Source organism: Triticum urartu, chromosome 5, assembly GCF_003073215.2.
Source record: "Triticum urartu cultivar G1812 chromosome 5, Tu2.1, whole genome shotgun sequence".
NCBI classification, from domain to species: Eukaryota; Viridiplantae; Streptophyta; class Magnoliopsida; order Poales; family Poaceae; genus Triticum; species Triticum urartu.
In genome coordinates, this window is record NC_053026.1 from 106250111 (window position 1) to 106261805 (window position 11695).

Consider the following 11695-nt stretch of genomic DNA (forward strand, 5'->3'; position numbering starts at 1 on the left):
CTGTAAAAGGTACAAAAAACTTACCGCGCTAGCATGACACTGCGCGCTGAATCCGCGATCCTCAGTAGCGGATGAGGGAGCCTCGGCGCCTTTGAAAAGCACCTTCCAGGCATCTTCGCACGTCATGTCGAAGAGCCTGCTCAGAGTTCGGTGCTGTGCCGGATTGAACTCCCACAGATTGAAGGCCCGTTGTTGACACGGGAGGCTCAGGCGGATGAGCATAACCTGGACTACGTTGACAAGCCTGAGCTGCTTGTTCACCAGGGATTGGATGCATGTTTGCAGTCCGGTCACCTCCTTTTGGTTGCCCCACGACAGGCCTGTCTCTTTGCAGGACGTGAGCCGCGTTGGGGGTCCAGACCGGAACTCTGGGGCTGCGACCCACTTAGGGTCGCGCGGCTCGGTGATATAAAACCACCCCGATTGCCACCCCTTCAGGGTCTCCACAAAGGAGCCCTCGAGCCATAAGACGTTGGCCATCTTGCCCACCATGGCGCCTCCGCACTCTGCCTGGTTGCCGCGCACCACCTTCGGCTTGACGTTGAAAGTCTTAAGCCATAGGCCAAAATGGGGGCGGATGCGGAGGAACGCCTCGCACACGACGATGAACGCCGAGATGTTGAGAACGAAGTTCGGGGCCAGATCGTGGAAATCCAGGCCGTAGTAGAACATGAGCCCCCGGACAAATGGATGCAGAGGGAAGCCCAGTCCGCGGAGGAAATGGGGGAGGAATACCACCCTCTCATGTGGCCTAGGAGTGGGGATGAGCTGCCCCTTTTCGGGAAGCCGGTGCGCGATGTCGCTAGCCAGATATCCAGCCTTCCTTAGCTTTTTGATGTGTTCCTCCATGACGGAGGAGACCATCCACTTGCCTCCCGCTCCGGACATGACTGGAGAAGGTTGAGGTCGTAGTGCGGACTTGGGCGCTGGAGCTCGAGTGCGCAACAATGGATAGGCAAAGGAGGAAGAAGGCATGGGTGAAAAGGTGGATCCTTATCCCCTTATATGGGTGGACGCGACTACATGTCCCCACCAGCCTGGTAAAACTCGCTTATCTCCAAGAACCGTAATCAATGGCGCGGTTGGGTTACCCACGCCCGTATTGATGAGAATCCCGGAATAAGGGGACACGATCTCTGCTTTAACAAGATGTGCCAAGGAAACCACCTCGCATAACGCGCTAAGATGGGACAGTAAAACGGTTCGAATAAAAGCTTGGCCGTGGTGTGATGTCACACTACGGAATACGTCAGCACATTAGATTTGTGTAAATATTATTCTCTCTATGGCAATATGTGGAAACTTATTTTGCAGAGCCGGACACTATCTTTGTGTTCAAAATCTTCTATGAAGTACTTGGAGGAGGAACCCACCTTGTAATGCCGAAGACAATCTGTGCGCCGGACTCGTCATCATTGAAGCCTGGTTCAGGGGCTACTGAGGGAGTCCTGTATTAGGGGGTGTTCGGATAGCTGGACTATACCTTCAGCCGGACTCCTGGACTATGAAGATACAAGATTGAAGACTCCGTCCCGTGTCCGGAAGGGACTTTCCTTGGCGTGGAAGGCAAGCTTGGCGATACGGATGTTCAGATCTCCTACCATTGTAACCGACTCTACGTAACCCTAACCCTCTCCGGTGTCTATATAAACCAGAGGGTTTTAGTCCGTAGGACAACATACACATCAACAATCATACCATAGGCTAGCTTCTAGGGTTTAGCCTCCCTGATCTCGTGGTAGATCTACTCTTGTACTACCCATATCATCAATATTAATCAAGCAGGACGTAGGGTTTTACCTCCATCGAGAGGACCCGAACCTGGGTAAAACTTCGTGTCCCTTGCCTCCTGTTACCATCCGGCCTAGACGCACAGTTCGGGACCCCCTACCTGAGATCCGCCGGTTTTGACACCGACAACGGGCAAGTCAGTCAAAGTCCATACTTCGTTTTCATACATGGATCCTATCTCGGATTTCATGGCTTCCAGCCATTTGTCGGAATCCGGGCCCGCCATCGCTTCTTCATAGTTCGAAGGTTCACCGTTGTCTAACAACATGATTTCCAAGACAGGGTTGTCGTACCACTCTGGTGCGGAACGTGTCCTCGTGGACCTACGAAGTTCAGTAGTAACTTGATCTGAAGTTTCATGATCATCATCATTAACTTCCTCTCTAGTCGGTGCAGGCACCTCAGGAACATTTTCTTGAGCTGCGCCACTTACCAGTTCAAGAGGTAATACTTCATCAAGTTCTACTTTCCTCCCACTTATTTCTTTCGAGAGAAACTCTTTCTCTAGAAAGGACCCATTCTTGGCAACAAAGATCTTGCCTTCGGATCTGAGGTAGAAGGTATACCCAACAGTTTCTTTAGGGTATCCTATGAAGACGCATTTTTCCGATTTGGGTTCGAGATTTTCAGGTTGAAGTTTCTTGACATAAGCATCGCATCCCCAAACTTTTAGAAACGACAGCTTAGGTTTCTTCCCAAACCATAATTCATATGGTGTCGTATCAACGGATTTCGACGGAGCCCTATTTAAAGTGAATGAGGCAGTCTCTAAAGCATAGCCCCAAAATGACAGCGGTAAATCGGTAAGAGACATCATAGATCGCACCATATCTAATAGAGTGCGATTACGATGTTCAGACACACCATTACGCTGAGGTGTTCCAGGCGGCGTGAGTTGTGAAACTATTCCACATTTTCTTAAGTGTGTGCCAAATTCGTGACTCAAATATTCTCCCCCACGATCTGATCGCAAGAACTTGATTTTCCTGTCACGTTGATTCTCAACCTCACTCTGAAATTCCTTGAACTTTTCAAAGGTCTCAGACTTGTGTTTCATTAAGTAGACATACCCATATCTACTCAAGTCATCAGTGAGGGTGAGAACATAACGATAGCCACCGCGAGCCTCAACACTCATTGGACCGCACACATCAGTATGTATGATTTCCAATAAGTTGGTTGCTCGCTCCATTGTTCCTGAGAACGGAGTCTTGGTCATTTTACCCATGAGGCATGGTTCGCACGTGTCAAATGATTCGTAATCAAGAGACTCTAAAAGTCCATCTGCATGGAGCTTCTTCATGCGTTTGACACCTATGTGACCAAGGTGGCAGTGCCACAAGTATGTGGGACTATCATTATCAACCTTACATCTTTTGGTATTCACACTATGAATATGTGTAGCATTACGCTCGAGATTCATTAAGAATAAACCATTCACCATCGGAGCATGACCATAAAACATATCTCTCATATAAATAGAACAACCATTATTCTCGGATTTAAATGAGTAGCCATCTCGAATTAAACGAGATCCTGATACAATGTTCATGCTCAAAGCTGGCACCAAATAACAATTATTGAGGTTTAAAACTAATCCCGTAGGTAAATGTAGAGGCAGCGTGCCGACGGCGATCACATCGACCTTGGAACCATTCCCGACGCGCATCGTCTCCTCGTCCTTCACTAGTCTCCGCTTATTCTGCAGCTCCTGCTTTGAGTTACAAATGTGAGCAACCGCACCGGTATCAAATACCCAGGAGCTACTACGAGTACTGGTAAGGTACACATCAATTACATGTATATCACATATACCTTTCATGTTGCCGGCCTTCTTGTCCGCTAAGTATTTGGGGCAGTTCCGCTTCCAGTGACCACTTCCCTTGCAATAAAAACACTCAGTCTCGGGCTTGGGTCCATTCTTTGGCTTCTTCCCGGCAGCTTGCTTACCGGGCGCGGCAACTCCCTTGCCGTCCTTCTTGAAGTTCTTCTTACCCTTGCCTTTCTTGAACTTAGTGGTTTTATTCACCATCAACACTTGATGTTCCTTTTTGACTTCTACCTCTGCTGATTTCAGCATTGAATATACCTCAGGAATGGTCTTTTCCATCCCCTGCATATTGAAGTTCATCACAAAGCTCTTGTAGCTCGGTGGAAGTGACTGAAGGATTCTGTCAATGACCGCGTCATCTGGGAGATTAACTCCCAGCTGAGTCAAGCGGTTATGCAACCCAGACATTTTGAGTATGTGCTCACTGACAGAATTATTTTCCTCCATCTTACAGCTGAAGAACTTGTCGGATACTTCATATCTCTCGACCCGGGCATGAGCTTGAAAAACCATTTTCAGCTCTTCGAACATCTCATATGCTCCGTGTCTCTCAAAATGCTTTTGGAGCCCCGGTTCTAAGCTGTAAAGCATGCCGCACTGAACGAGGGAGTAATCATCATCACGTGACTGCCAAGCGTTCATAACGTCTTGGTTCTGTGGGACGGGTGCGTCACCTAGCGGTGCTTCTAGGACATAATCTTTCTTGGCAGCTATGAGGATGATCCTCAGGTTTCGGACCCAGTCCGTATAGTTGCTGCCATCGTCTTTCAGCTTGGTTTTCTCTAGGAACGCGTTGAAGTTGAGGACAACGTGGGCCATTTGATCTACAAGACATATTGTAAAGATTTTGGACTAAGTTCATGATAATTAAGTTCATCTAATCAAATTATTCAATGAACTCCCACTCAGATAGGCATCCCTCCAGTCATCTAAGTATAACATGATCTGAGTTAACTAGGCCGTGTCCAATCATCACGTGAGACGGACTAGTCAACATCGGTGAACATCTTCATGTTGATCGTATCTTATATATGACTCATGCTCGACCTTTCGGTCTTCTGTGTTCCGAGGCCATGTCTGTACATGCTAGGCTCGTCAAGTCAACCTAAGTGTATTGCGTGTGTAAATCTGGCTTACACCCGTTGTATTCGAACGTTAGAATCTATCACACCCGATCATCACGTGGTGCTTCAAAACAACGAACCTTCGCAATGGTGCACAGTTAGGGGGAACACTTTCTTGAAATTATTTCGAGGGATCATCCTATTTAAGCTACTGTCGTTCTAAGCAAATAAGATGCAAAACATGATAAACATCACATACAATCAAATAGTGACATGATATGGCCAATATCATTTGCTCCTTTTGATCTCCATCTTCGGGGCTCCATGATCATCGTTGTCACCGGCATGACACCATGATCTCCATCATCGTGTCTTCTTGAAGTTGTCTCGTCATCTATTACTTCTACTACTATGGCTAACGCTTTAGCAATAAAGTAAAGTAATTACATGACGTTTATGTTGACACACAGGTCATAAATAAATAAAGACAACTCCTATGGCTCCTGCCGGTTGTCATACTCATCGACATGCAAGTCGTGATTCCTATTACAAGAACACGATCATCTCATACATCACATATATCATTCATCACATCCTTTGGCCATATCACATCACAAAACACTTGCTGCAAAAACAAGTTAGACGTCCTCTAATTGTTGTTGCAAGTTTTTACGTGGCTGCTATAGGATTCTAGCAAGAACGTTTCTTACCTACGCCAAAACCACAACGTGAATTGCCAATTTCTATTTACCCTTCATACGGACCCTGTTCATCGAATCCGATCCGACTAAAGTGGGAGCGACAGACACCCGCCAGCCACCTTATGCAACTAGTGCATGTCAATCGGTGGAACCAGTCTCACGTAAGCATACGTGTAAGGTCGGTCCGGGCCACTTCATCCCACGATGCCGCCGAATCAAGATAAGACTAGTAACGACAAGTAAATTTACAATATCGACGCCCACAACTGCTTTGTGTTCTATTCGTGCATAGTAACTATGCATACACCTAGCTCATGATGCCACTGTTGGGGAACGTAGGAGAATTTTAAAATTTTCTACGCATCACCAAGATCAATCTATGGAGTCATCTAGCAACGAGGGAGAGAGGAGTGCATCTACATACCCTTGTAGATCGCGAGCGGAAGCGTTCAAGAGAACGGGGTTGATGGAGTCGTACTCGTCGTGATCCAAATCACCGAAGATCCTAGCACCGAACGGACGGCACCTCCGCGTTCAACACACGTACGGAGCGAGGACGTCTCCCGCGCCTTGATCCAGCAAGGAGGAGGGAGAGGTTGAGGAAGAGGGCTCCAACAGCAGCACGATGGCGTGGTGGTGGTGAAGCTGCAATACTCCGGCAGGGCTTCGCCAAGCTCTTATGGAGGAGGAGAGGTGTTGGGGAGGGGAGGGGCTGCGCCTTGGATGTTGTATGTAGCCCTCCCCTTGCCCCTCTATTTATAGGGGAAGGAGGAAGGGGTCCGGCCCCCTCTAGATGAGATCTAGAGGGGGGGCGGCCAAGGGGAGGGGGCTTGCCCCCCAAGCAAGGGGGGCGCCCCCTTTAGGGTTTCCCCCCAACCCTAGGCGCATGGGCCCAAGGGGGGGATGCGGCCAGCCCATGTAGGGCTGGTTACCTTTCCTCTACAGCCCATTAGGCCCTCCAAGAGAGGTGGTCCCTCCCGGTGGACCCCCGGAACCCCTCCGGTGGCCCCGGTACAATACCGATATGCCCCCGAACCTTTCCGGTGACCGTATGACAACTTCCTACATATAAATCTTCACCTCCGGACCATTCCGGAACTCCTCGTGACGTCCGGGATCTCATCCGGGGTTCCGAACAACATTCGGTAATCACATACAAGTCTTCCTAACAACCCTAGCATCACCGAACCTTAAGTGTGTAGACCCTACGGGTTCGGGAGACATGCAGACATGACCGAGACGACTCTCCGGTCAATAACCAACAGCGGGATCTGGATACCCATGTTGGCTCCCACATGCTCCTCGATGATCTCATCGGATGAACCACGATGTCCAGGATTCAATCAATTCGTATACAATTCCCTTTGTCAATCGGTACGTTACTTGCCCGAGACTCGATCGTCGGTATCCCAATACCTTGTTCAGTCTCGTTACCGGCAAGTCACTTTACTCGTACTGTAATGCATGATCCCGTGATCAACCACTTGGTCACATTGAGCTCATTATGATGATGCATTACCGAGTGGGCCCAGAGATACCTCTTCGTCATACGGAGTGACAAATCCCAGTCTCGATTCATGCCAACCCAACAGACACTTTCGGAGATACCTGTAATGTACCTTTATAGTCACCCAGTTACGTTGTGACGTTTGGCACACCCAAGGCACTCCTACGGTATCCGGGAGTTGCACAATCTCATGGTCTAAGGAAATGATACTTGACATTCAGAAAAGCTACAGCAAACGAACTACACGATCTTTGAGCTATGCTTAGGATTGGGTCTTGTCCATCACATCATTCTCCTAATGATGTGATCCCGTTATCAATGACATCCAATGTCCATAGTCAAGAAACCATGACTATCTTTTGATCAACGAGCTAGTCAACTAGAGGCTCACTAGGGACGTGTTGTGGTTTATGTATTCACACATGTATTACGATTTCCGGATAACACAATTATAGCATGAACAATAGACAATTATCATGAACAAAGAAATATAATAATAACCATTTTATTATTGCCTCTAGGGCATATTTCCAACAGCAAGTTGATCACCAAAACATACATCAAGTGAATCACGTGATATCCCATTGTCACCACAGATATCCACGACAAGACATACATCAAGTGTTCTCAAATCTTTAAAGACTCAATCCGATAAGATAACTTCAAAGGGGAAACTCAGTTCATTACAACAGAGTAGAGGGGGGAGAAAACATCATAGGATCCAACTATAATAGCAAAGCTCACGATACATCAAGATCGTATCACCTCAAGAACACGAGAGAGAGATCAAACACATAGCTACTGGTACATACCCTCAGCCCCGAGGGAGAACTACTCCCTCCTCGTCATGGAGAGCATCGGGATGATGAAGATGGCTACCGGAGAAGGATTCCCCCTCCGGCAGGGTGCCGGAACGGGTCTAGATTGGCTTTCGGTGGCTACGGAGGCTTCTGGCGGCGGAACTACCAATCTATTGTGCTCACGGATGTTTTTAGGGTATATGGAGATATATAGGCAAAAGAAGTACGTCAGGGGGGGCACGAGGGGCCCACGAGGGTTGAGCGCGCGCCCAGGGGGGGTGGGCGCGCCCCCTGCCTCGTGGCCTCCTCGCAGGTCCCCTGACGTGCACTCCAAGTCTTCTGAGCTTCTTTCCTTCCAAAAATGAGTTCCGTGAAGTTTCAGGTCAATTGGACTCCGTTTGATTTTCCTTTTCTTCGAAACCCTAAAACAGGTAAAAACAGAAACTGGCACTGGGCTCTGGGTTAATAGGTTAGTCCCAAAAATGATATAAAAGTATATAATAAAGCCCATAAACATTCAAAATAGTAGATAATATAGCATGGAGCAATAAAAAATTATAGATACGTTGGAGACGTATCAGCGCCCACATGCCCCGGGCTCGGGCATCCTCGGACCGCGTCCCGGCGCCGCCGCTCCCTTCGCTGGCACTGCGTCACACTACAATGGGATACCCAACTCCGCTCCACCTATCGTCTGGCAGCACGGGGTTGTCCCGCTGCACCCCCTGTACGGCGCTCCTGGTGGCCCTCCTATCGGCGGTGCTCCTGTCGGCGGCAGCTCCAACCCCGCTGGCGCAGCATGGGATCAGACGGCCCTGATCCACGCCCTCAACAACCTACAGGTTCAACAGGGCCAGCCGGCCAAGTCTGGTGCAGAGTGGTATCTGGAAACAGGCGCCACATCCCACATGGCCTCATCACTAGGTATCCTCTCCTTCTCCCATCCCTGTTCTTCTCCTGGCATTACAGTTGGTGATGGCTCGACGCTCGCAGTCACGCACTCCGGTCACCACTCCATCCCTACAGCCACAAACCCCTCTCTCTACACAATGTTCTTGTCCCCCCAACCTCATCAAAAACCTAATGTCTGTCAAAGCCCTAGCCCGTGATAACCCTATTGACGTGGAATTTGATGACATTTGTTTTTCTGTCAAGGACCAAAGAACGAAGACGGTGATACTCCGATGTGACTCGCCGGATGAGCTCTACCCCATGACCTTGCCACCGACCCAACACCAAGCCCTCCTCACCTTATCCCGTGACACATGGCATCGCCGCCTCGGCCACCTTGGTGATGATGCTCTTGATCACACCCTCTGGAGCTGCCACATCCGCCCGTCTGATGCATCTCGCCCCACCTATAACGCTTGTCAATCAGGAAAAAGTGTGCGCTTGCCTTTTAGCTCTTCAGAACATGTTTCCTATTTCCTGTTTCAGCTTGTGCATTGTGATGTTTGGACCTCTCCTATTATGAGTGTTTCCGGTTGTCAATATTATCTTGTTATTGTGGATGATTATAGCCATTTCATATGGACGTACCCCCTCCGTCACAAATCTGAAGTGCCACCCACACTGCGTACGTTTGCCGCCTTCGTTTCCACTCAGTTCCACCTGCCCATCCCCTCCATACAAACGGACAATGGCAAGGAATTTGACAACCTAGCCTCACGCGATCTCTTCTCCAGCCTAGGTATAGCACTCCTCATGTCGTGTCCATCATCATCACCACAAAACGGCGTGCTGAACATGCACTCTGCACACTCAACGACATCACTCGCTCCATGCTCATTCATGCCTCCATGCCATATGCATACTGGGCAGAAGCCTTGCAAACCGCCACCTTCTTGCTCAACCGGCGTCCATGTCGCCCTCGTCATGATCACTACCCATTGTTCCTCCTCTATGGCACAGAACCCGACTACACCGCTCTTAGGGTTTTTGGATGTCTGTGCTACCCTAACCTTAGCGCAACCACACCGCACAAACTAGCACCCCGATCGGCTCCCTGTGTGTCCTTGGGTACTCACCCAACCACAAGGGTTATCGGTGCCTCAACCGTGCCACTGGAAAAGTGGTCATATCCCGACATGTCGTGTTCGATGAGCATCAGTTCCCGTTCGCTCACACCATAGCTGAGCCCATCTCTGACCCCGATGAGCTCAACTACACACCATACATACCCCAACGTCCCCGCTCTGTGCTCCCACGCGTACCTCGTCCGTCTCCCACCCCGCCTCCTCCCCACGATACCCCTGCCGTCCTGCCTAGCCCCGCCATATCGGCCATGGCTATGCCCCCAAGCACATCCACTCCTCCAGCGGCAGACAGGCCACCGTCACCGCCACTGCCGACCACGCCGGGCAGCCCATCGCCCACTTCCAGCGACCACGCAACACGCCCCCCCTCCGTCGGCGTCCTGACCTAGCTCCCACACATACGATGGTCACCCGTGCCCAGGCCGGCAAGTTCTTCCCGAACCCTAAATACAACCAAGCCCTCACCACTTCCACCACCATCCCAGCCGTCTCCCCCATACCCAAAACCGTGTGTGCTGCGTTGTGTGATCCCCATTGGCTAACTGCAATGCAGGTGGAGTACATGGCACTGATGGAGAACTGGACGTGGAGCCTCGTACCGCGCCCACCGGGCGCCAACATCGTCACCGGCAAGTGGTTGTTCCACCACAAACTCAAGGCCGACGGCACGCTGGATCGCTACAAGGCGAGATGGGTCGTACGTGGCTTCTCATAGCGGCCAGGAGTCGACTTCGACAAGACGTTCTCGCCTGTCGTCAAGGCGGCCACCATTCGCGTCATGCTCACTATCGACGCCGCTCATCAGTGGCCCATTCATCAGATGGATGTTAACAACGCCTTCCTCCACGGGCGCCTCGCCGAGCGTGTCTACTGCCAACAGCCGGCTGGCTTCGTCGACGCCAACCACCCCGATCATGTGTGCCTGTTGGACAAGTCTCTATGGCTTGAAGCAGGCTCTGCGTGCTTGGTTCGCGCGGTTCGCCACGTTCGTTCGCGGGCTCGGCTTCATCGACTCACGGTCCGACCCGTCCCTCTTCGTTCTCCACAACAGCGCGGGCATGGCGTACTTGCTGCTCTACGTCGACGACATCATGCTCACCGTGTCCACGCCCATGCTTCTCCAACAACTCTAGCAGCTCCTGTTTGTGGAATTCTCGATGAAGGATCTCGGCCCACTCCACTACTTCCTCGGCATCGCCGTGACCAGGATGCCCGAAGGCTTCTTCCTCTCTCAGTGCAAATATGCTGCGGAGCTGCTGGAATGCGCCAACATGACCGAGTGCAAACCGGTGTCCACACCGGTCGACACCCACTCCAAGCTCTCCGCGATAGACGGCGCGCCGGTCCCTGACGCCTCCGAGTATCGCAGCCTGGCCGGCGCCCTGCAGTACATGACCATGACACGGCCCGACATCGCCTATGTCGTGCAGCAGTGCTGCCGGGTCATGCATGATCCGCGCACTCCACACCTTGCCTTGCTGAAGCGCATTCTGCACTATCTCAGTGGCACCACCGAGCATGGTCTCTACCTGCACCCGTCGGTGTCACTCGCGCTCACCGCGTACTCGGACGCGGACTGGGCGGGCTGCCCGGACACACGGCGCTCCACCTCCGGCTACACTGTCCACCTCGGCGACTCCTTGGTCTCTTGGTCATCCAAGCGACAAGCTACGGTCTCCCGCTCCAGCGCGGAAGCGGAGTACCGTGTCGTCGCCAACATCATCGCGGAGTGCTGCTAGCTTCGCCGGCTCCTTGGTGAGCTGCGCGTCTCCCTCCCCAAGGCCACCGTCGTCTTCTGCGACAACATTTCGTCCGTCTACATGGCTGCCAACCCCGTCCACCATCGACGCACGAAACACATCGAGCTCGACATCCACTTCGTCCGATAGAAGGTCGCCCTTGGTCACCTTCGCGTGCTGCACGTGCCCACCAAGCATCAGTTCAGCGACGTCCTGACCAAGGGGC